The sequence below is a fragment of the Neovison vison genome, chromosome 7, assembly GCF_020171115.1.
Source record: "Neovison vison isolate M4711 chromosome 7, ASM_NN_V1, whole genome shotgun sequence".
In the NCBI taxonomy this organism is placed as follows: Eukaryota; Metazoa; Chordata; class Mammalia; order Carnivora; family Mustelidae; genus Neogale; species Neogale vison.
The window spans coordinates 170005132-170032190 of NC_058097.1; the positions used below are offsets into that span (position 1 = coordinate 170005132).

General features: G+C 35.0%; 1 protein-coding gene and 1 pseudogene across 1 annotated transcript in view; one reads left to right on the top strand and one right to left on the bottom strand.

Annotated features, from left to right (window-relative positions):
* The first annotated feature begins 327 nt into the window (after positions 1 to 327).
* LOC122912791 (zinc finger protein 133-like) overlaps positions 328 to 27059 on the top strand; it is a 50672-nt gene continuing 23940 nt past the window's right edge. The window contains exon 1 of the mRNA XM_044258972.1: positions 328 to 639. The gene's annotated coding sequence lies outside the window, so the exon portion shown is untranslated. The remainder of the gene's footprint in view (positions 640 to 27059) is intronic.
* On the bottom strand, positions 18099 to 18658 carry LOC122913581 (annotated as a pseudogene).

The following is a 27059-nucleotide window of genomic DNA, read 5'->3' on the forward strand; positions in this document are numbered from 1 at the left end:
CTATGCCTTTTTAAACACAATAATATTTTAGACAATCTCTTTGGAACACACTGGTCTTCCAAACACTGGGTAATCAGGTGAGGGACACCTGCCTGTGACTCTAAGACAGTCCTTCCCAATGAACTCAGTGTCACCTTCTACGGCGCACTCAGGTTCCACTCCTGGCCGATTGGAGTTCTCTTCCCCCCCTTCATCCCCCCCCAGCCCGACCCTCCCCATCCTCTAGAGAAGCGGGACTAAAGAATCCGCCTCTTTGGGTGTGCAGCGGGAGACCCGAGCGCGCGGGGCCATCGCTGGGCATCCCCTCCACTCTCCCAACTCGAGAGACAGCGCACCCTCTGGCCTTGGGAGCAGCGGCGCCCAGCGATCCCCGGCAGGGTTCTCCTAGGCCGCCGGTGACATCACTGGCGAAACGGATTCCAGGCGCCCGGCTCCTGGTTTTAAGAGACATAGGTCGGTCAGTCCGTCTCTGCCTGTCGGCCGCGGAAGAGGGCTGCTCATCGTGAGTTCCTGGGACCCGGAGGAGGAGGGAGAGCGCAGGCAGCGAGGGAAGGAGGACCCTGGGCAGGCGACAGCAAGGAGTTCATCCCCGCGCACTTCCCTGCTGCCTCCGCTGCCCGCGCTGGGCCTCAGCACCAGGTGAGTCCGGGGAGCCGAGGGGCTCTGCCTGTGTGAGGCTCGTCCTAGGGTGAGTCACTTACGGGAGCCAAAGGCACACAGTTCAGCTCTATGCATCTCCTGCCTCTGTTAGAGAGTTGCTGGGATCAGGATTCTGATCTGCTGGGGCCGTAAAGGCCTTTTGGAGGACAAAGGATTTTTCTTACCAAAGACATGTTTCTCTCCAGCCCTAAGAGTAATGAGCACACAGTCTACAAGTAACAGAGACCAAAGAAGTAGGATAGAATCAAAATACAGGCAGGAAACTGTTACCAGGGAATGTCCCTGCAGCAGCCTCCAAACTCAGGTGCCTGGGTTTGGGGTATAGAGAGCCAGAGAAAGACGACTGGTTCTAGGATACCTGAAACCTTGTACCAAAAAGAGAAGAGAGAGGGAGAAGGAGGGAGAAGGAGGGAGGGGGGAAAGATAGTAAGAGGGAGACAGAGACAGAGAGAGAGAGAGAGAAGAAGAAGGGAGAGAGAGAGAATGAGAAAGAGAGAAAGGAAAGAAACAAAAAATGCTCAGAACTCTGAAATGACCAGGTTTAACTTCTGGAGGAAGCTAAGTGGTGTGGAGAAAGAGTGCATACACTTTCATTTGTGTGTCCTCTGACCTGAGCTAAATAAACAGCAACAGGGCCAATTATAATTAGAAACATTTAGAATACTAAGGCTTTCTCACTGACTCCAGATGTGGCCTTTAAAAGGTATTATTTATAGGTAAGAGACTATGCAAATTTTAAGTCAACAGCCAAACTGAGTTTGGGCAAACATATGCAAATTACGATACAGGATATTTATGTGCATCACTCCAGAAATTCCCTGAGTATCCCCCTTCAGGAAACATCCCCTCAAATGTAAACACTTTTCTGACTTCTGCCACCATAGGTTAATTTTGTCTGTTCTTTAAATTTTTATAATTAGAATTATGCAGTATATACGCTTTGTACAGTTTCTTTTACTAGTAAAAATGTCTCAAATTCATGTGTATTTTCGAATCAGTAGATTGCTCCTTTTTAGTGCTGAGTGATATTCCATCGCATGAAGAAACCACAGTATGTTTTAGCCTTTTACTTACTCTTGGGGCATTTGAATTGTTTTCAGCCTTGCCTTATAAAATAAAGTTACTAAGAACATTCTTGTAAATCTTTTTTCAGGTATTTGGGAATCAATCTCTCTCTCTCTTTCTCTGTAATTGCTGGGTTATAAAATAGGTATAATTAAACATTATGAAACAGAGGCCACCTGTTTTTCAAAGTGCACCATTTTTTAGTGTGGTCAGCAAGGTAAGAGCAATCTAGCTGTTCCCCATCATGCACAACACTTGGAATTTTAATCTTCTTCATTTAGCAACTCTAAATTGTAGTTTGCCTTTTCACTTTATTTATCATGCTCTTTGCAAAGCAAGTATTTTTTCATATTGGTGAAGTCCAATGAATCATCTTTTAATGATTAACGGGTATTTTTCCTTATCTAACAAAAATTTTCCTACCACAAAGTCTTAAAAATATTTTGCATATTCACTTCTAGAAACATCACCATTTTAGCCCTTATCTTTATGTCTGTGATCAGCTCTAATTTTATGTGTTTGGTAAGAAATAGGAGTCAGGGTATTTTTGGTTTGTTTGTTTTATTTTTCCAAATGGATATCCAGTAAGCGATTTCAACATTATTTGCTTAAAAAGCAATTCTTTCCCCATTGGAATGCACTGGTGTCTGTTGAAAAGCATTTCACTGTACTTGTGTGGGTCTGTATCTGGTATTGTGATTTTGTTTCATTGACCTACTATCTATATTTATAACTTGAGATTATGTACTTTAAGATATTTTTATAGAACTTCTTAAAATCAGGTGATGTAATTTTCAATTTTTTTCTTTCTCAAAATTCTTGTTTATCTACAAATATTTTAAAATCAGTTTATTAGATCTATAAAATGTCTACTGGAATTCGATTCAAGTAACAAAGCATCTTCAGGAAAGATTGAGGAGAATTGACACTCTAACAATTATAAATCCTCCAAGCAATAAGTCTGATATATCTTTCAATTATACGGATCTTTTAAATTTCTTTCCGCAATGTTTTATAACTTTTAGTGCATCAGACTTGCACACTTTGGTTTAAATTTAATCCAGTGCAATTTATGTATTTTGGTGCTGTTGCAAGTGGCAATACATTTTCCAATTGTTTGTTGCCAATTTTTAGAAATATGATAAAATCTTGAATATTTACTTTGTATCCCTCAACTTTGTGACATTTGCATAGTATCTCTACATATTTTGTTGTTGAGTCCTTAAACATATCTTATATACACAACTATTTACTTTGTATCCCTCAACTTTGTGACATTTGCATAGTGTCTCTATATATTTTGTTGTTGAGTCCTTAAACATATCTATTTGTCTGGAAATAAATATGGTGGTGTGTTTTTCTTTTCAATTATTATGTGCTTTTTTTTTTCTTGTCTTATTTCACTAAGTAATTTCATTTGACTAGGTTCATTAGCACATACTGAATAGGAATATGAACACCCTTACTTTTCCTCAATCTCAGGGAGAAATTATTTAATATTTCACCATTTAGTATTTTGATAACTATAAGGTCCTTTTACCAGACGAAAAAGTCCCTTCTTCTCCTATTTTTGCTGGGAATTTTACACATGAGTGTTAACTTTTGACATTTACTGCATCTATTATAACAACATATTTCTTACTTGTACTGTTATTATGGTGAGTAACAGTTTCATATTTGGTTGTAGAAACAATCGTGCATTCCTGGGATGAACTCAATTTGGTCATAATATTTTGTCATTTAGACATTGCTAGGTCCTATTTTAATTAATTGATTAATTAAGACACAGAGACAGAGAGAGTGGGGTGGGGGAGGGCAGAGGGAGAGGGAGAGGGAGAGACAGAATCCCAAGCAAGCTCCATGCCCATTGTGGAACTGGTCCCATGACCCTGAGATCATGAGTCAAAATCAAGAGTGAGACATTTAACTGACTGAGCCATCCAGGCGCCCCATTAGTTTTTATTTCTAATGTCCTATTGATGAATTTTGTGTTATGTTCATGTATGGTATTGCTTTATATTTTCTTCTGTTGTAATGTTCCTTCCATGCTTTCTTACCAGTTTATATTGGTCTCAGGAAATAATTTGGAAAATTATATATTTTTCTACTTTCTGAAAAAAATTTTGTAAGATTGGTGTGATTTCTTTCTTAAATGTTTGGTAGCATATAGCAGTGAGCTAATTAGAGCCTAGTTTTCTTTGAAAGAAGATGACAATAATTCAATTCCTCATAGATATAGATAACAGGTTTTCTATTTTTTAAATTCATTTTAGTAAGTGTGCTCTTTAAAGAGTATCAATTATATCTAAATTGTTGAATTTGGGGAGTATGAAGATGTTCATATTTCCTTTTAAAATTATAATATTTATAGATATAATAGCCATATCCTCTAATTCATAATTTTAGTAATTTTATTTTCTTGATCAATCTTACTTGGGATTTTTCAAGTTCCTTTTTTCCTCCCCAAAATCTTCTATTGACTATGTTAATTTCTCTTCTTGTTTGTTATTTTTATTCCCATTCTTCTCTTTATAGTCTTTCCTGTACCTACTCTGAGTTTATTTTGCTCTTAATTTTCTAGTTTCTTATGGTAGAATCTTTTAAATTGCTTTCAAATTGTTTTATTTTTTAAGTATTAAATCTAAGTATACATTTTCCTCTAAAACTGTTTTAACATTTCCTCATAAATTTGGGGGGTTTTATTGTTTTTTTAAATTCATGTTGAAATATTGACTAATTTTTTGTATGCTTTCTCCTTTGACCTATGGTTATTTGGGAGTATTCTACTGAATTTCCAACCACTTGGGAATTTTCCCAGTATCTTTTTGTTACTAATTTCTGCATTAATTCATTTTTCCTGGAATGTACTTTATGATTTTAATCACGTAAAATGTATTGAAGCATATTTTATAGTCCAGCATATAATATATCATGGTGAATATTCCTTGTGTATCTGAAAATAATGTGTGTGTGTGTGTGGTTTTGTGTTTTTTTTTTTTTTCATTTGTTGTGCAAGGTGCTTCATAAATGTAAATTAAGTTAATTTCTGTGGTAGTAATTTTCAAAATTTCAATATTCTTATAAAAATCCCAAACTATGGATTAAGGATTTAGTACTGTCAACTTTTTTTCACCATGTTCTTTGAAGTGCCTTTCTGAGAGGCAAATACTCTTAGGTTTTTCTTCTTGATGAATTGACCATTTTATCATTAAGAAACTTCCTTCATATCTCTGGTAATATTCTTTCTTTTTCAACTAAAGTCCACTTTACAAGCTATTAATATATCAGCTCCATTTTGTTCTTTTCTTTCCAAATCAGTAACACTTTATTTTCAGTTTTTCTTTACCAGTAATATTAGGACAGAGCCTGTTCTTCTCTCTAAGATAGTTACTTATTTTATGTATTTACTCCAATCATCTGTAAGCATTAAACAGGAAAAAAACTTACATAATGCACCTTTATGCTGGCACTTACTGCTTAGGGTTGGGGAACAGGGGCACAAAGGTACAACGGAGAAGTTCTTACCCTGTGCTTCAGGGATCTGAAAGTCAGAAGATGGGCTGGCATAAGCCCTTTGAAATTGTTTGCAACTTCAAAGATTATGTATGTGTACATTTTTCTAGGTAGGAGATCTGAGCTTTCTACAGAAGATTTCTTACTTTCCCAACTAAGAACAAGACATAATTGAGGCAGCTTTCTTAAATCTGTAAATAGCATGTGGATAGTTTCTCTCAATCAGAAGATATAACTCTAGCCACTTTGTGCCTAGCGCCCTAGCGTTACTAAAACTAATTTGTGCTAATCCCTTAACAATGCTTTATCATTGAAATTTCGGTTGCTACAGTTTATGCCTCAGCAGTTTTTACATCCTTAATTAGCCTTTTTTTCTATTATGAAAATTTTAAAACACATTTGAGCAAAAGAGATTTTAATAAGGCCATAATTATCTCATGCATATAGATACAAATTAGAAATAAAATACATTAAAAAAGACAATGATCATTACATAAGGAACTATTTCTGCAGAAAGAGTGCTCAGGCCCTATGAAACACTCTCCTCTTTCATGTTCTTTATAACTGTATGTCAGAGTACATAGTATATGTGCATCATTGAATTGGAAATCATCATTGAAGAACAAGAGGATCCCTGTTATGGATGTGGGGGCAGGTAACTTGAATTTGGTATCAGCCCTTGCAGTATCTCCCATAGTGATTGTGGACAGGTCGACTTCCTTAAGACCCAGTTTCCGCCTCTCTGGGACCAATGCTATCTATTGGAAATAGGTATGTGTGAACCACACATGCAAGCACATAGGAATTTTAAATTTTTATAGTAGCCATTAAAAAGAGTAAAAGGATAACAATGAAGTCAATGTTAATACTATATTTAGCTCTATATCAATATTATTATCATTTCAATATGTAATCAATATAAAATAATATCAAAATGTATAATATTTTATCAAACTAAGTTTTTAAAATCTATTTATACTTTATGGCACATATCTCAATTTGGATTCGTCACCTTTCAAGGACTCAACTTTGACATCTGACTATCTTCTATTTTATTGGCTTATAGGCTTATATAAAATTACTGCTTTAATTCTATGAACATGGAAGTTAATGAGAAACAAAAATTCATCTTTAGAATTTTGATTTATGGTTTTATTATATCTCCTGTGTCTGATAAGTATGTTCTATGATTTCTCTATCTTTTTGAAGACATGTAATAAAATCATACTAATTTAATAACCCTATCTACTAATTCAATCATTTGCTACTATGGTTCAGTTTGGATTGACTGAATTTCTCATTATGGATTGTGCTTTCCTGTCTCTCTGAATATCTGGCAATTTTTAATTGGATAGCATTGCATTGTAAAGGTGACATTATTTCGTACTGCATATTTTTAGATTTTTTAAATGTTCCGAGTCTTGTTCTAGAATGCTGTTATTTGGAAACAGACTTATCTGTCTAGGTTCTGCTTTTATGTTTAACTAGCTAGGACCAGAAGGATGTCCAGTCTAGGGTTAATTTTGTCCACCCCGAAGGCAAGTTCTTTCTTAACACACTGCCATGTGAATTATTAGATTTTCCACTATGGCTTATGGGAACTGGTGTTATTCTAGGTCTCCTGTGAGTGCTAGAAACTTTCCCTTGTAATGCATTTGGTTGGTTCTTTCCTCGACCTAAAATGGTTTCCTTATATGCACATAGTGATCAGTACACCTGAGAGGAAGCAGAATCTGCCCTTCTAAGTGAGCCACATTGACTTCTGGATTGTTCTGAGCTGAAGGCAGTTAAGACCCAGGAGATCAGGAAAGCTTTCTACCTCTCCCCTAAACTGCCTACAAGAATTTAGATAGGGGGCTTGAACCAGGAAGAGAACTGTTACCAGTAAAAAGACTTTTTTGCATGGTATAGGAACCATTTGTTCATCAAACTTTCGCTCTTCTCATCTTTGTGTAAACTGTCTTCCTCTCCTTTGTAGTCCCAGTCCTCTGCCCCTTTCTCCTAAGCTCAGATTGGTATATAAAGCTTAATTACTTACCAGCCTAGGAGTCTCATATTTTTACAGGACTCCCATAGGTATGAAATTAAATTTGTTTTTCTCTTGTTAATCTGTCCTTTTCAGTTTTATTATTAGCCAGCCAAGAACTTAAAAGGAAATAAAGGAATTTTTCACTATCCTTCAATCTAGTGTAACTGGGCTTTCCTTTCAGTGTGAGGATTGTTGGATCATTCTCAAGTTTTCCACTTTGTTTTTCTTTGCACATGAAAATATTTGATAGGATACCGCTAATATACATTATTTTCCAATAAAGTTAATACAATATGGACTGTTTTAAAGAAAGCAGTTCCTCAGTATCATTATATCTTGCTCCATTTATAGGTATTTTATTATTTTTCAATTGATTTTATAAAGAAACAGCCAAATTTAAATCATAGTTATTCTGTGGAGCTTTCTGCCCCTTTTTCTAACTCTCGAGCTGAAATTTAATAATCACATATTTATTTTTCTAGAAAAAAAGAAATGCTCATAATGATGCACTTAGGCAGATGCTTCTCAATATATGCTAAAACTTACTATAAAAATTATATATTTATATATATAATTTATAAACCCTCATGATGCAATAATATTCAAGACAGAAGAAATAACATTCCTAGAGTTGCAATGGTATATTTGCCTTTTGAGCATCTTATTATTTATTTATTTATTTATTTATGATTTTATTTATTTATTTAACAGAGAGAGATCACAAGCAGGCAGAGAGGCAGGCAGAGAGAGAGAGAGAAGGAAGCAGGCTCCCCGCTGAGCAGAGAGCCCGATGAGCATCTTATAATTTAAGTGTTTCAGAAATCTTTGTCGTTCCTGGCTGCCAGAATAATAATGATGGTTAAATTAGGTGAAGAAAACTAACTACAATTACTTTTTACTGTAAATTTTTACAAGACAAAGGATAAAGTCTTTATTTCAAAAATTTGCATGTGTATTAGCACAAAAGAGTAGACATTCCTATTAGTGAATTTGGGCAGGAAGTTTCTGAAATATAAATTTATCTGGAGGCTGTGATAGATTCTTCTTAAATTATCCTCCCCTGTCAATTCATCCAGAAAACAAAACAAAATAAAATGCAAGAATGGTCTTGAAAAACAAAACCCAAAGAATCAAAGTATAACTAGTTGGTATGTTACTGTTCAATTATTTTTACTACTGAAAACTTATGGTGCTCCATCCCTGTGGGCCAATTTGAAAATGAATATGGTGCTATTCATGGTTCATTTTGCAAAAGAGGTTATGATTTAACTGACTCTAATACAAGGCCACTCTCTTTCCCCCTCCTTCCCTTCTTCCTCCTGTTCCCCTCCCTCTTTACATTCAACAGTCCTTGTGCACATTTAGTTATGATGCAGACAAGAACCACTTGCAAAAACTGCTGTAGCACTGAGTGGCAAGTTCATCTTTCTGCCTCTGAAAACAGCTTACCTCCTCGGTAACAAAGGATTTTCTAGTTCAAAACTTCCTGTAACCTAAGTTCTATGTAAAGCAGTATCTCTAATACCCACTTTGCTAGTACTGAGTTCTTTTCAAATGTTGGGGAACGTGAGATTGAAGACATTGATTCAAAAATGTATTATTCAGTATTTGCTGTTTTTTATTTAGTAGATCAAAAGAGCAACATTGTTTTAAGGTAATGTATGCAATTAGAAAAATGATAGTCCTTGTATAATATAATGACAAAGATAAAAGGTCTTCATTTAAGTATGAAATCTTATAAATTTTATGGTTTTGTCCAATCTCACCTTTTCATGAACAGTTTTAGTAGCTGAAGCACTGCTGCACTTATTAGTCCATAATTTTCCCCATGTTGAACATATATTAGGGCCCTGGTGAGACTTTCTTTACTCAGCCTTCAGGAAAAAGCCAAGCATTTTGCTTTTTTTGAAGTGGCAAATCCCATAGACATAAGAAAGCTATTTAGTCTTGACAATTGGCTCTTCCCTTCAGGAGGTGGCAGGTAAAGTCAGTAAAAAGCGATTTAATGATACGAATAATAACCAATATAGAAGCTCATTTAAGGTATGCACAAATAACCATGGTCAACGAAAGTAAACATGCGTTGGTTTAATGGATACAGCATTGAATGACTGCACTTTTTAAAATGCCTTCATTCTGTCGAAACGTTAAATTGCTATTCCAAGACAGGCAATCATTTACTTAACAAGGAAAAAATGTTTAGATATTCAAAGAAGAAATGTGAAGTGTTCTTTGGTTCTTGGTGAATAAAGGACCAGTGGGATGCTTGAGAAGGCTTGTGTTTTATTCTGCAGAAGCTTTTTGTTCCTTTGCGCTGTGGTTCTGCTGTTGGTTTCTTTGGTTTGTTAAGTATGAAATGACTTGTTAGGGAGAGGGACTTCACAGGCAAGGGGGAAACTCTACCAACTTTTGGCAATTTTTGCTTCAAGCAAGTGAGTTTAGCAGATGGTTGATTGTTGTCCTTCCAAAAGGAGGCAACTTGGGGTTCTCTACTGGGCCCTCAGATCTGTAGCCATCATACTACACATTTATTTATTAAAATATTCTATTTTAAGAAAATGTTATATATTGATGGCTCTTCGGCCGCCTCTTTTTCTCTCCCATATTCTCACCTTAGTATCAAGCAAATAAGTTTGATGTTGGAAGCGGTTCCAGTTTAACTTCTCTGAAATACTCTCAAAGAAATTTGAGCTACTTTTCCTTAGTTCTGAGGTGGCAGAACTGACACTCTTTTTTTTTTTTTTTAAAGATTTTATTTATTTGACAGACAGAGATCACAAGTAGGCAGAGAGAGGGGAGGACGCAAGCTCCCTGCTGAGCCGAGAGCCCGATGTGAGGCTCGATTCCAGGACCCTGGGATCATGACCTGAGCTGAAGGCAGAGGCTTTAACCCACTGAGCCACCCAGGCGCCCCCTAGTTTTCCTTAGTTATATTCATAAAATAAGATTTCCACAACCACTTCATATGACTCTCTATGCATTCATTTATTTGTGATCAGTTCTACACCATTCTGAAGAGTCAAACTGTAGAATTTTATTCCTCCTATATTTAGAAGATATTAATATGCCAGTGATTTTTTTTTTGGGGGGGGGGATGCTACTTTCCTGGACAAAGAGTGTAAAATGTTCCAAGGAATGAACAGTTTCCCTCTGCCACTCATCTTTCATCTCTGCCAACTGAAGTGCTAGAAATATTGTTTTGTTTTATATTATTTCAAGAAAAAAATGGAAGCAAAATAATTTCACATAATAGCTTTGAGTACCTAATAACTAGTCCACTGTGTGTTTTGTTTTTGTCTTATAAGGATGAAAAGTAACAGGTTTTAATAAAAGGTCATCATTTTTCTGGAAAAGTCTGACATGGAAGAAGGTACAATGGGAGGAAACCATAGAACCTCCTTGCTTTCCCTCATGTCATCAAAGCAAGAGCATCACCTCCAGGGTACTGGCCTTTAAATTGTGTCAAAACATATATCATCTTAAGAGCACTTGGGTGGTGCAGTCAGTTATATCTAGCTCTTAGCTTCAGCTCAGGCAGCGATCTCAGGCTTGTGAGATCCAGTCCCCAGCTTCTGCTCCCCACTGCCGTGCACTGGGCTCCACACTCAGCATGGAGTTTGTTTGAGATTCTTTCTCTCTCTCTGCGCCCCGCCCCCCCACTCATGCTCTCTCTCTCTCTCTCAAATAAATAAGTCTTTAAAAATGAAACAAAATATATATATCATCATATAGAAGAAAATATAGATTGTAGCATGAATATCAGTATGTTCCACTTACTTAATTCTAGGAACTCTTGTCAAGCATCTTTATCAAATTGTTGGGTGTTTCTCCGTTTTCCTAAAAATAATAAAAACTGAACCATGCATCTAATCATATGATTTAAAGATATTAACATACCCCTGATAATGTTAAGTGTGTCTCTCTAAGCAATCCCAGACATGAGAAGTAAGTAGAAAGTCTTTTGAGGGCAGGGTCCCAAGTCTTAGGATTCTCGATGCCCTGCATGGATCATTTTTGAGTCTGGCAAGTGTGACATATATACGTGCCATATATATATTTGAAAAAAACTTCAGATTTTTTGTATTCTCAGCTGACTTCTAAGCACTATTCCTACTTTTATAAGATGCTATGTCTTTTGGTGTTTATATAATACACTGGGAGAATATGATATGTTTTAATTGAGTCCCATGAGTGTTATGATCATACTTTTGACAAGAAATTCTGTTTCAGTTGTATTTCTAGTTTTAGTCCTGCCCATATAATTATGATACTTTTCAAACAAATTTATAGAGTCAAACTATTCCAGATTTCTAACTTCAAGAAGTAGACAACATGCTTTTTAAAAAAATATCTTCTGGTTCCTCCTAATTTTGCACTTAGGAATTACTTCATTTATATTTACTATGTTCTTTTTCTCTACCTTCTCTCTCTGTCTCTTTCCCTGTGAATCACACACACACACACACACACACACACACAATCAAACTGCAACTTCCTACCTTGTTTCTTTCATCCACATAATAATAACCTGACACGGATTCTTCCTATACTTCGAGGTGGGAAAGCTGAGAGGGAGTCCATTTTAGAAAAGTTCCTTCTCTGCTGGTTTTCTGCTAGGTCCCACTGACTCATCTTCTATATTTTGCATGTGAATAAGCCACAGAAGCTAAGCTCCCACTCTAAGTGGGAAGCAAGAAAGTTAATCATTCTTTGAGTTTTGTCCTATGCCCCCAAACACATGATAACACCTAAAGAGAGCCAGATCCCAAATACATTCCAGGTCATCAGCTGCCAACAAATCTCAGCTGATCATCAGTACTCCTTAAAGAATACCTGTTCTTTATCTCTCACTCGGCTTTGGTCAGAACCTACCCTGGATTCCTTCTTAGACCTTCTTCTAATACAAACCCCAACCCCAAGCGATGGAGAGGCTCACTCTCCTTTCCTTCCTGAGTCTCCCAGACACTCCATCTGCTCTACTCTATCACTTAAGCTGTTTAACAAAACTCTGTTTTCACTTTCTCTGGCTTACATATGATTTCTATACTGCGTGAAATCAAGGAATATTTTGGCTGGTATTGCAGGACACCCCCGAGTTCTCAGACCCAGCCTACCTCCATCACTAACCATCCAATTCATACTTCCTCTTCCTTTCAAGGCAGATCATCTGATTGTCTCTAAGAAGTCTCTTCCTGACCAGCTTTCAGCTAGCATCAAGTTATAGGGTGAATCTGCCATATGCTTGCATATGTATTACCTTCTATTTATTCTTTTTTAAAATCTTACTTAAAATCAATTAATTAACATATGGTATATTATTACTTTCAGAGGTAGAGTTTAGTGTTTCATCAGTTGCATATAACACCTAGCGCTCATTACATCAAATGCCCTCCCCAATGCCCATCACCCAATTATCCAATTACCCCATTCCCCCATCCACGCCCGTCCAGCAATCCTTAGTTTGTTCCCTATAGTTAAGAGTCTCTTATGGTTTGTTTCCCTCTCTGATGGTGTCTTACTGTATTTTTCCCTCACTTCCCCAAAGTTCATCTGTTTTGTTTCTTAAATTCCAATTATGATTGAAATCATGTATTTGCTTTCTCTGACTGACTTATTTCGCTTAGCATAATACTGTCTAGTTCTATCCACATTGTTGCAAATGGTAAGATTTCCTTTTTTATGGCTGAGTAATATTCCATTATATACATTAATTCTAATGTTGAACTTTTCAGTATATATATTTCTCATGTAATTCTATTTATTCTTATATATAAACTCTTTAAGAAATATAATTCTGGTCTAAACTATATGTCCTACTGAACTACACCTTATATTAGTAAACCTTCTCAAATATACAACCTTAGGAAGTAAGTTCCTTCTTTTTGAAGAAACATTTCATTTCCAGCATACCACATTATATATACTCATTTTAAATTAAAGAAAAGTATAAAGACAAAAATTAGAGCCTTCTATAATCCAAGTATGTGAGCACTGTTGCCATTTTTTTAAACAATAATGAGTTCAATATATAAGAAAAGTTGAATAATGATTTGTGATTACATCAGTTCACTTAATAAGTTCCAAATTCCTTGATATAAATCAAGCTCTGAATTTAGATTAATTCTAAAAACTGATTAAGAAAAGATTAATTCTAAAAGCTGAACTAATTTTGATAGCTCGTGCTTAATAATACATTATAATGCAGATTTGGTCATATTGCTTAACCTATCAGATTAGTAGTACATTTAGATCATTTATTTGGTTGCAATTAAGGATCTTAGTAAATAAGATTTATAAGTAAATTACCCAAAGGAAATAACTTATTACTTTGATAGTTCAAATGAGGATTTACCTAATTTCTCTGAGTGCATAATCTTTAGTAGACTTGTTTCTAAGTGTATGTCTGCATTAAAACTTTAGATCTTAATAAACCATCTCAAATCTTGGCCTTTAGAAGCAGGGCATGAGAAAACATCAGCTAAAATTGTGGCTATTATTTATGCGTGTGTTTTGTTTAAATAAGGTAAAGATTTTGAAATTTACTCTGTGTGAAAACTTATCAAAATGCTCGTTAGGTGGAGCAAAAGGAGAGAGATGGGGTGAACTGATTTTTTGTTGTTATTTATGACAAGAATGAGACAATGTAATTTACATTTTAAAAAAATCCTGTTGGATATATAATTCTGGCCCTCAAATTAATGACCTTGGATTCTGGAAGTGCTTCCAGAGTTTAGCTGGCCAGTTTCATTGTTTTCTGCCAAGTGATAGAGGTTTTAATTGCTACATTTCATTAGGAAAACAAAATAAAGCATAGTTATTACAGGCTGCACACTGTAATTTAAGTCCTATCTGTTGGTCTCTTCCAGCGACCGCCCAATCTAATGGCACGAGACTGGTTTAACCAGGCATGGCCCAACTCAAATGCCCTCTTCTATAGAAAGATTCTATCCTATCAACTATTGTGACTTTTAGTTTCAAGTTTATCTATTTTTTTCTTTTCATTTAAATTCAGAGTTTGAATTTTTATATAGACTTTAAGTAACTCAAGGTGAAACAATAGTCCTTTTCCTGAGATCTGCTATGCATAATACCACTGATATATTCATTGAACAGAAAATAGCATAGTTTGCACATTAGTCCATTAACTGCTTCATATTTATTGTTTTAGCATCAAGGGAGAATGACAACACGGTTCTAAAATTAAATCAACCCACCATGTTAGATACATAGCATTGAAAAGTTGTTTTTGAAATTAAAATGATGGGCAGCAAAAGGTTAGGCTCCTGAAAATGATCTGAAACCTTGTCTCAAATATCATTCAATATATATGCATTCTTCATTAATTTGTAGAACCAAAAAAGAAGCATTTCACCCTTTTTTGTTGTTCCAAAATTATGATCTCAAAATCATTCAGTTTTGAGCATTTGAATCTCTATAAACGAGTTTACAAAGCTTATGGAGTAAGTTGAAAGTTATGGAGCAGGGACTAGAAAAAAAAAAAAGAGTACAGAATCTTAGTGCCTTTGCTAAACTGAAATAATCCATCTCTTAGCTTTCAAGATTTTTATATGAAGCCACCATGAATCATAATCTTTGCTTCAGGGAAAGTGTCCAAAAAGTTTGATTTGTTAAATCAAACTCATCCTTGATTTGAAGGAGGCAATTGTAATGATGTCATTTCCTGAATTATCTCAAATAACTGTAGAATCTGAAAGAACCATAATGATTAGTGACCTCATACAGATTAAGGGCAGCCACAAATACAAGCAAGGGCATCCCCTCCCATTCTTCATCTCACAGGCAATGCTCCTTCTGCAGAGTAGTTCAACAAATATTTTAATTTCTTTATGCCTCATCTGTCCCTAAAATTATATTTTATAAGATAGCAGATGACTTCAGTAGTAGGTGAACAAAGGCATGGATAGATAGGTTGGTAAGTAGGTGGGTAGATAGAAAATGTTTGCTAGATGTGGTCCATAAATTGTCTTTAAAAATCTGAGGGGCTGGGGAGCCTTGGTGGCTCAGTGGGTTAAGCCTCTGCCTTTGGCTCAGGTCATGGTCTTGGGATCCTGGGATCTAGTCCCACATCGGGCTCTCTGCTCGGCAGGGAGTCTGCTTCCCCCTCTCTCTGTCTGACTCTCTGCCTGCTTGTGATCTCTGTCTGTCAAGTAAATAAATAAAATCTTTAAAAAAATAAAAACTGAGGGGCCCTCAAAGATAAAAACATTCCAACTCTCACTCAACTAAAATTGATACTATCCTATCCATAACATTTGAAATCACTTTCCTTAAAATGTTGTGCTACAAAATCTGACTTTGAAATTTAAAATCCAGAGTTATTTTAATATGGAAAGTTCAGTGAGTATGATAGTGGAATCTCCTACTACTTTGACTTTTTTTGATTTTCAAGCACACACACACACACACACACACACTGTTCTTTTTCCTGGTGCTTGATTTGACACGTATTTTTCCTTATGATTTTAAGTTTTTTTTTTCTTTTCAATTACTCAGGTTTCAATTAACATCTCAAAGATTTAACATTTAGCACACTGATTTATAATAATTATAATACTTAAAGTTCTTGTCATAAATGTATGAAACTAGGTTATTTACTGACAGTTTTTTTAAACATGAACACAATTCACAATACAGATGGCATTTTCTCTTATTTTCAAAAGTTTATAGATTAAAATACAGAGCTTTTTAAAAAATCTTTTAGCTTTATTCACTGTATGTGTTTTTCTTAATCCCACTGAGTGAAAGGATTCAGGTCTAGGGATGTCTAATTCCAAGCTGATGCGTAATTGCTACCACTCTACCATTACACAGAAAATTATATTATTTATACTTCAGTACTCAGTCAATTTAACCAAAATCTTTTAAAAATAACACTTGACTGAGATGAAACATTTTTCACACCTGAAAGTTTTCCTATATGTTAAATCCTGTTCTTTCATTGAACCATTTATATTTCTTGCCTCTAAGAAATTGTGACTGTTGGAATGCCTTAAATTAGATTCCCCTCAAAACTTTTATTAGTTAATAGAGCTCAGTTTTATTAGTTCTAACCAAGATCCCATTTCCTCTTTACAATATTCTCCCTGGTTTCTGATAATATTCAAATCATTATCTGTTTTAGTTCTATGTTATTTTTTTTCCTGATATGCATATTTAACGTCAAGTATTGCAGAGTTTCTTCTACTAATCAGTGAAATAAATTATGGCCTTTTAAAAAAATAGATTTTGTTTATTTGAGAGAGAGAGAGTGCATGCGCGTATGCCCTTCAGCCAGGGAGGGGATGGAGGGAGAGGGAGAAGTAGGCTCCCCACTGAGCAGGGAGCCTGATGTGTGGCTCCCTGGCATCCCAGGACCTGAGCAAAGGCAGACAGTTAACTGACTGAGCCACCCATGCACCCAGTTATGGCCTTTTAGTTTTGATTTCAGACTACTAGAACATTTTTTAAAGAGGTGAGGATAAGAAGACTTGCTCACACATTTAGAAATGCAGGTGTATCACATCAATGCTTATGGAAAACTTAGAAAAAAAACTTAAGCAAACAAAAAAGAATAATTTAAAATAATATGGTATATTAGGGAGCATTAAAAATGATGATATGTACTGAAATGAGACTCCACAGTTTAAGAAGCTAAATAAAAGTATACAAAAACATGCATTTGACATATTTTACTGAGCATTAACGTGGTATATTATAAAAATATGCATAAAATAAAATTTGCTCATAAATATAAAAAAATTCAAAATTGTGTTCATAGTCTTATGTATATTCAGTAATTAACTTGTCTTTATGCATAATATAACCAGTAAATATAAAAAATTAAAGTAATTTTCTTTCATTCTAGAAAGCTTGTATTATGCAGAAAAATTCAAATAATAAAATTAAAATTAACTGTAATGTGTAATGGTTTAAGATCGCTTTTTGACTTTTATTAAAAATTCTGCTCCAGATTTTTAATATTTCCAAAGAACTTCAAAACAGAAACAGGACATACGTCATCAAGTCTTTCTGGAAAAAATCTCAGTCAATGTAGTAATTTCACCTTAATTTTTGAGCAAATATGGTAGGAATTCTAATTGCTAGTTTCTTTGTACCACATTTGAAAGTGTGTGTTTACCAATTCTTGTTTAAGAATTCCAGCGTTCTTTGTAGATGACCAGGTCAGCCCAGTGCCATGTCTCCTTCACATTTGATGTCTGTTTCTCCGTCTGTTTCTCCTGCTGGTCAACAGTTAGTTGATTAAGATTTTCCCATTGATTATTTTACAGACTTTCTTGCAGCTTTTTCATCTGTTTCTGGATGTGGATATGTCCATACATTTTTCATTACACCCTGAGGAATTAGTCCCAAATTCCAAAAGTGATTTCTGTTCTTCTTCTATGTCAAACAGCTGTCTCTCTCAGTTAAATTCTTTTTGTTGGACATGTGTGTGTGTGTGAGAGAGAGAAAGAGATTATTGCTTGTCTACTTATTTTATCTTTTATTTTATTTTTGAGTTTTCCAAAAATTTACTAAAGCAGAAACAAGTTGGCCATATACTTTTTGGTAAAAAGTAGTTGTAATGGTATTCAAAAATACTTTTCAAAAAGTATTCTAGCACAGGTTTTCTTCACAAACTAGATTATGCTGAAAACTTTTTTTCCTAAATCTTTCAGGAGTGTTGGTTCTTAAGACAGAGATTACTCCTATTCTGATCTATCTTGTGCTCCTGAAAAACTGCAGAAAGGCATCTGAAAGCTGTTTCTTTAAGATATGGATTTCTTTTTTATTCTTGCCAGTAATCTATTGCTGCACTAAGTGTGTGTAATTTTCACTGAAGGTCATGGTGATGCTGAGAAGTTTCACTGATAACCTGCCCATCTCCAGTTTCAGCCATCTTAATCAGAAATATCCTTTCTGATTGAGGGTCAACCAGATGGAGCGAATACAGATTGGTTTCTCTCAGGTTCAGGGAAGAAGCGTTTGGAAGGGGCAGAGCCATCCCTCTCTCCTGCCTTCCGGCAGCTACTTTTAGGTGTAATCTTACCGTCAAGAGCCATCTAGACATTCTGCACATCTTGGTATTCCCAAAGGCGACCTTTTTTCATGCTCTGAATATCATCCTGCAGGCGGCCAGTAGTGTCTTGATAGTCAGCTTCAAGGGCATTCACTTCCGTTTCACTCATCTGGTGTTCAAGGGACTCCGTTCCTCTGAGTGCACCCACTTCACAGGTGAGGGACTGCACCTGTACTCAAGTAACTCCAGCTTCTCCTGGCGCAGGGCATCATTTTCCAGTCCACAGCCTCAGAGAGGTCAGCAGACTGGGACGTGTACCTCTCCGCAGCCTCTAGAAGCTTCTCCGCAGCCACTTTCACAGGGCTGGTGCGCATCACTCATGGCTTGCCTCCTTATTTTAAATTTAGTTTTACTTACAATGAACATTTTGAGATCCAAATTTATTTTCTTTCCAAGCAGTCTTTCTCTATTTTGTTGATATCCTTTTAGAAGGACATGCTTGGGATTTAGATAAATGTTTGTTATCTCAGTCTCATCAGCTCTAGGTGAGTGTTGTCATACATCTCAGGAACCTAACCCTCATTCCTTTGTGCTGCCAGAACATTTCATGGGGCCTTTTACAATATTTGTTTAAACAATGACTCTTTGCTATCGTTTTATTACTGATGTTTGCCAACTGTCTATGGTAATTTATTCAAACATCATCCCTCACTCATAGTATGTGCATATGTAAAACTGTATTTAATAAAAGCCACATTGCAGGGATTAAGATTTTATGAGGTATGTGTATGGTACTGAATCTGTTGATAGTTCCCTGAACACGTTTATATCATTTATCCGTGCTCTCTCTCCCTGTTCTTTTCACTTACCTCCACCCTTTACCATACATAAAATTTTCCTGTTCTCTTTTGTAAGATCTTCCTAAACTTCTGTATTTCTCTAGTACATAGTACATGGAAGGGAAAGTTCTGAACTAACATGCATTTATTTAGATTTTTAGAAGTCACACCTTTATTCAATGCAAAAGACATTAGGATTGTGGGGGAGATTAAAAATATCCTGTACAATAACCCCCCTTTTTTGTTCATATCTTAATATTTTCCAAACATCAGCCTCAAGTTAAAGATTTAAGAAGTGATTTTACTTTTTTAATTTTTATTATAAATATATGTACATTTAAAATATATATATTTTATTGTATATGACATATTTTTGTAAGAAGGATTTAAAGGGCAAATTAAATAGACCCACACATGTGTATATATATACGTGTGCACATTTATGTATTTGAAGAATTACCAGCAGAAAATAAAGATCATAAAAAGGAAGAGAGAGAAACATCCCTGAAGGGTAAAGTAACTGAATATTAAATTCATTTCTGGGGCACTTGGGTGACTCAGTTGGGTAAGAGTCTACCTTCAGTTCAGGTCATGATCCCAAGGTCCTGGGATGGAGCCCCTTGTCTGGCTCTCTGCTCAGCCAGAAGTCTGCTTCTCCTTCTCCCTCCACTCCTTCCTTGCTCATGCTCTGTCTCTCTCTCTCAAATAAATAATTAAAATCTTTAAAATTTTTTGAAAATTCATTTCTGAAAATTATAGACAGGAACATTCAGTAATCATTTGGATTAATAATCAGAATAAAGGCATATTGATTTCTACCAAGAAAAGATATTTTCATAGCATCAAGTTGTAAAAGAATTATTTTGTAAGACTGTCTTTAGTCAGTTGAGCAACATGTTGGTTAATGTCATCTGGAGAGTGTTAAAATATGGAAGTGACTATTTTTTTGCATGAGCTTTGTTGATACAGACCGTTGGAAGTAGATCAACTGAATTTCTAACCATCCATTTAAGACATTTCCCACCACAAATTACATAAAGATTGACCTCGGCTCTTTGATTTGTTTGTACTAAGCTCTATGAAACAAGTCAATGTGTTGATGTTTTCAGTGCTACCAGTTAGGATACAACCAAATTTCTGGATTTATAATGATATAGCTAATATATAAATGTCATTGACAAATTAAATACAAGCCTACTTTCTAAAATTAAAATGCTGCTTATTTCTGAAAAAGACCTTTGCATATGTATGTAAAAATCTTTTTATCATAATTTTTAAATTGAATGTCTTATTTTCTTGGAATGTTTTTAAAAAACGTTTGTAAATACTAATAATGACTTGGTCCCAAGATGGCTATTTTATTAGGGATATGTTTTATTTAAGTTGAAGATATATATATTGAAATTAGAGGTATATTTATATTGACAAAGAGAGAGTAGATACTAAAAGTAAAGTGGTCATTTTTTTCTTAGGGATGTTTCAGTCTTCATTGTATGGACATATTTGCTAAGGCAAGCACCATGAAATAAATTTTCTTCCTTCTATAGGTAGGATCTATCTCAGTTTTTAGCTTAAAACTTGAACTTTTATTTTGCTGCCTAGCTTTATTTTTAAATAAGGCAAGCTGTGTTAGATTTAAAAATATACATAATGTTGAGCTACCTGTGTATTTGCTTTCTTCAAGAGTAATAATTTATATTTATCACAAATACGCTAATATAGTTTTATTATTGTTCATGTCTTTACAATTCTTCTATAAAATGTAGGAAAAGGCCTTACACATATTCATCCTGTTCTAAAATAATTAAGATAACATATATTATTATAAGAATTATTAGAAGAATTATTAGAATTAAAAACATGAAGAGAAAAATCAAAAACATAATAAAAATCAATCAGATATATGAATATGTTCTTAACCTTCCTAATAATATATGAAGTACAAATAAAAACAATAGTACAGTCGTTTCTAATATAATAGTTTTGCAAATTTAAAAAAATCAGTACTGACCCAATAAGTAGTCAAAAGTCAATTCTTCCTTTTTTCAAGATTTATTTATTTAGGGGCACCTGGGTGGCTCAGTGGGTTAAGCCTCTGCCTTCGGCTCAGGTTATGATCTCAGTGTCCTTGGATGAAGCCCTGCGTTGGGCTCTCTACTCAGCGTGGAGTCAGCTTCCCATTCTCTCCTATGCCTGCCTCTCTCCCTACTTGTAATCTCTCTCTGTCAAATAAATAAATAAAGTCTTTTAAAAATTATTTATTTATTTATTTTGGTGGGGAGGCTCAGAGGAAGAGGATGAGAGAGAATTCCAAGCAGACTCCCTTGGAGAGTGGAGTCTGATGCAGGGCTTTATCCCAAGACCCCAGTATCGTGACCTGAGCAAAATCAAGTTTGACTCGCCACGACTGAGCAACCCAGGTGCCCCCAAAATTAATTCTTATACATAGTCAAGGAGGAGTATGAAATGATACAACATTTGAAAAGATAAATGGTAAATTATAAATGTATCATTAAATTTTAATGCATATACTATACCAATTTTATTTTTTGCAATTTATTCTATATAAATATTTTCATGAAAGAGAAATTATATAAAATATTCTAATATCTCTAACAATAGGAAATAATAAGGTAACAGTACTTTCCTTCTCAGAAAATTTGTTTTATTTATTAATGCTAGATTAATAGTTCAAAAGAACTAATCAAATGGTGCCAAGATGATAAATACATAGAAAACGTATCAATATATGATCTTCATGAGATGAATTTGTAAATGTAGCTCTATCTTTTTGTTTATATTACCATGACCTCTGCCATGTTACCCCAGATTCTAACCATCTTCTGCAAAGTGCATGCAATCTCACATGAAGTTAATCTGTAGCAATTGCTTACTGTGTGATATAGGAACTAACTCAATGAAACTTAGCTTTCATGTTGTTATCATCATCACCATTATCAATATAACTTTCTTGATCATCACTGTTCGTACACACACAGATACACACACACACACTTAAAACTAAATGGAACTTTTATTTATTTATTTATTTTTAAAGATTTTATTTATTTATTTGACACAAAGAGAGATCAAAAATAGGCAGAGAGGCAGGTGGCAGGGGTCAGGAGGAAGCAGGCTCCCAGCCGAGCAGAGAGCCTGAAGAAGGGCTCAACCCCAGGACCCTGAGATCATGACCTCAGCCAAAGGTAGTGGCTTATCCCATTGAGCCACCCAGGCACCCCTAAATGGAACTTTTAATATTTTCCAAAGTAGAAGGAAGTATTACACCTGTAAGACACGCTTAGAATACTTTGAAAGGTAAGTAAGATGAGTATGTTAAGTAGTCTTACCATAAGAAATGTTTATCTTTGAAATAGTGTGATTAAATTTTGTATTTTTAAGATCACAGAAAGATAATGTTACAGACACAGAACTGCATAAATCATGCCTATTTTCATGCATCAGTTTTACATAAAGCCCAGGCTAAGTACTCTGGTTGTCTTCCATCAGAGTATCTTGTTCAGTGAATAGCAGAGGGATGGAAGCTGGGGAAAGATAAATGTGAAGATAATGTTTTTCATTATCTTTGTAGCATGGTTATTGTCCCATTCTACAATCTTAAATGGATATAGTTGTCATAAAGACAAAGCAAAAGAATAAAAAATAATCTGACTATAAAATAAAACCTGTGTAGCTGTCACAAAGTAAAAACAATGAGCAGTGAGTTGGAGGCATCCTCTTGTGGATAGTTTAGTCCATATGATGACTACATTAGAAAAGAAGAGTAAATAAGGAATATCTTGGTTTGAACTTTGCAGTGTATCTCAGTTAACCTAGTACTTTACTGGTGTACCATGCTTCTAATAATTCCCAATTGAGACGTCATGAAAAAAGATTCAGGAAAAGCTCGCTTCTCGTGAGAAGTTCATCAACTTTTTTTGTCTTTTTTTCATCTCTATCTTTGTGCTACATTTATTCACTAAGGAGTGTGTGCCTATATTCACTTTCACATTTTAGCTTGAGGAATTTAAATGTCAATAGATCTCTACATTTATCTAGTGATCTACATGAGACTGTGACTCTATATTTTCATGGAAGGGGTATGTGTGTTTGTGGGTGGGGTGGGGTGGTTGGAGGTGAGGTTATATAATTTGGAACCAGACAGATTTGTGTGTAAATGTTATTTTTTCATATATTACCTATTTCCTTAGTGTCAACGGACAAACATAAAGACAAAGACCAATGTATTAAGGACTGCAGAACAAAACTAAAGGTAGAACTTGAAATATTGAATAGATTCACCAACCATGGATTTCCTGCCCTTGCATATTTTGAGACGTAGGAAAAATAGTACTTTGTTTAGCTTAAGTCTAATGCTTCCTTTAGAAACATAATAGGCTATTACATAGCATTATTGACCTATCAGTGATGTTAATTTGACATGCATGTTTCTTTAGCTACCTAAATATTATACAAAACATATTCTAATATGCACTTATGATGTTATGAACAAAATGAAAATGCACTAATATGTATAATATATGGTTGTGTGTGTGTGTGTGTTGCTGCAATTCATGAGTATAGCTATCTTCCTGAGACACAGAGGTGAACGTTAAAGGACTAACAGGAAAGGGACAGGCACTAAGGAAGGCAGGAGATAACATTTCTTCTTGGAAAACACTAATCCCATTTAGATCTTATGGGGCAGTTGGGCAGAGGAAGTGGGATGAGATAATAAATTTCCAAAATTAATGAAAATATTTACCTAGAGACATTCTGGAAGAGTGCTCTTTGTAGAGTGTGATAGATGACAACATAAAACTGTTTCCATACAATATTCTAGTTAATTAGCTTAATAATGGATTAGGTAATAGTCACTTCCAGTCATAAAAGGATTTGGTCCATGGTTCTGATGAATGGCTGTGTCACGTTTAGCAGTTTAGTAGTTATTTATAGATCCATGCTGAAGATTAATGCAGATTACAGTTATTTGTCCCTGACTATTTAAGAGGTTAATCTTCAGTTAGATTTTCCCAAGCACCATAGGAAGAAAGACCTGGAATAGGAAATCGGAAAAGGTATAAAGGATAATACCATCAAATGTCTGCTCCAACAAAATTAAAATAAAGATTAATGTATTTCCTTTATGTCCCCATTACTCCTGGAGTCTTAAACAGTCATCAAAAATCCAAGTAATGGCATTCTCAACAGCTTGATACTTTTGTCGGAAAAAAACAAAAAAAAAACTCAAAAACAAAACACACTACCTTTATTTACTTTGTTTTATAATGGGATGAATTTATTTGTTTATTTCCCTGTACCCCATCTTCTCTTCTAAGAGAAATAACATACTAGATGACTGTGAAATAGTTGTCCAAGAAAACTGATTAAGAAGAAGAAAAAAAATTCACTTTGCTCATTTTATTTAAGTAACGCAGTTCTGAAGGGAAGGTTTTGGACTACTCTGCTTTAAAAAGCCTGCTAGAAACCACTCCAGACTATAAAAATATCTGATAAAGATTAAATATACTTTGTTTTATTTTCAAAATGGAATAACTGTATAATTGGCCTTGTCTTCAGGTAACAGATATGTCAGACCCTGAGGACTACCCTGAGTCTAGTTGGAAATGTGCATAGGTGACTCAGCATTTCAGTTAGGAAGCAAATACAGGCATAGCCACAATAATAGCAATTATTTCTGTGCCCTTCTTCCTTCTTCTACTAAAGCAGATGCCTTTGAATGAGATCAATTATAGGACTTTATCTAAAATTTCTGGCTAAAATACTATTCATATTGCTGTGGATGGCAATTTTATGTGTTATCAGTTGGGAAATTCAGAATAACAAAAAAGAAACAAAATTGCAGTTGGTCCAAAAAGAGATCAGGAGAAGAAATCTAAGCACTGGTTTAGAAAATGGTTTATGAATACTATTCTAATGACCGAACTTTTAAAATTGTGTCTGCATGATTTCTTCTTAATATTCAAACTTCTATATGAAACATTTTCAATGATTTAGGATTTATGAATACCTATGAATCAGTTTCATTGCTTTGATGTGCAATATATCTGTTTCATTACACTGGCTCATATATGTTATATTTTCTATTTTAATTCCTATAAAAGTCACTCTGGAGTAAATATTTAAAAATAGAAGCTGCAGCATACATTCTATTTTAAAAATATATGAACGAAATCATCCCTAGGATGTGTCATTGAGGAATAATTTGGGGGTTTTATTTTGTGTTATTTCAAATCATTTTCCCAGTACTAAGCTAAAAAATAAATCCACTTTTCAAATTCTTTTAGAATTAGATTAAGGGAATTATTGGCAAATTTCATTTTACTAAGTAGACAAAATTAAGTAGTGGAAACAACTTTGTTAGAGTGACATATTTAGACTCAAGTAGAAATTTTTTTGAAGATGTATTTATTTATTTGAGAAAGAGTGCATGCACGCATATGCAAGTGGGGGGAGGGGAAGAAAGATAGATTCACCAGGCAGACTTCTTGCTCAGTGTGGAGCCCCAGCATGGGGCTTGATCCCATGGCCTACCCCTGAGTTCAGGACCTGAGCCAAAACCAACCAACTGAGCCATGCAGGTGCCCCTCAAAACAGAATTATAGTTCATTGTACTCCAACTTCCTACCCATTATTCAGTTCCCTCTATGGAAATTAAATATCCACCAAACTGCTATCTGAAACTTCTGGAGAGTTTTTAAAATAAGCTGTTTCTAATCAGCTACAAATTCCTCTATAACTGTCACTAATTTGTTCTTACTTTGTCATTAGGAGAAGGACCAACACTACTTCACACTGTGTGTGACCTTTCTCCAGTATATACATTCTTAATTGGACACTGTTTTTCTTTATAGATAACTCCAAATTAATCTCAGGATCCATTAATACATAAAACTTAGAGGTCTTTTTTTTTTTCCTCATTCAGTGAGAAAACTGATACAAAATTAGTTTCTTATCACTTCATGGTCCCTTGAATCTTTGGATACAATTGTCCAATGAAAGTCTACTTCCAAAATTACAAGTTTATTTTTATTATGACTGGATACTTGAATTGAATCCAAAGACTTATATTTGGGACAATTTTTAAAGATATGAGAAAGAGTGTGCTCATTTGCTCCTTTCATATAGGAAGTTTAAGATTAGCTCCTAAGTTAGGTTATAAATGTGTGGCATGCCTCTGTTGCTTCTGTAAATACAAAAACTAAGAAAATTCAAAGCTTTTTTTTTTTTTTTTTACATGTGAAAACAATGAAATCTTTACTTGTGTCAATAATATGAAAAATTTTTTTTCCAATTTATTTATTTTCAGAAAAACATTATTCATTATTTTTTCACCACACCCAGTGCTCCATGCAAGCCGTGCCCTCTATAATACCCACCACCTGGTACCCCCACCTCCCACCGCCCCCCGCAACTTCAAACTGGAAGGGGAGGTGAACCATGAGAGACTATGGACTTTTTTTTTTTCTTTTAAAGATTCTTTCTTTATTTATTTGACAGAGATCACAAGTATGCAGAGAGGCAGGCAGAGAGAGAGGAGGAAGCAGGCTCCCTGCAGAGCAGAGAGCCCGATGCGGGGCTCGATCCCAAGACCCTGGGATCATGACCTGAGCCGAAGGCAGAGGCTTAACCCACTGAGCCACCCAGGGGCCCCTCAAAGCTTTTTTTTAACTGTTGTATTCTACAGTGACTTATCTGACAGCTGATGTCACACTATTACTGAAATTGACTGAGCTTAACTCTCTCCCCACTTTTAAGTAGGGAAAAAAAAAAATATATATATATATATATATATATGATGTGAACACTAGAGTTAACTGGGGCAATTGTCACAGTAACAGAAAGTGAATTGAGATTTTCAGACCCAAAGTAACAAAAAACTTTAGAAATGATAAATCACATCTATATTTATAGG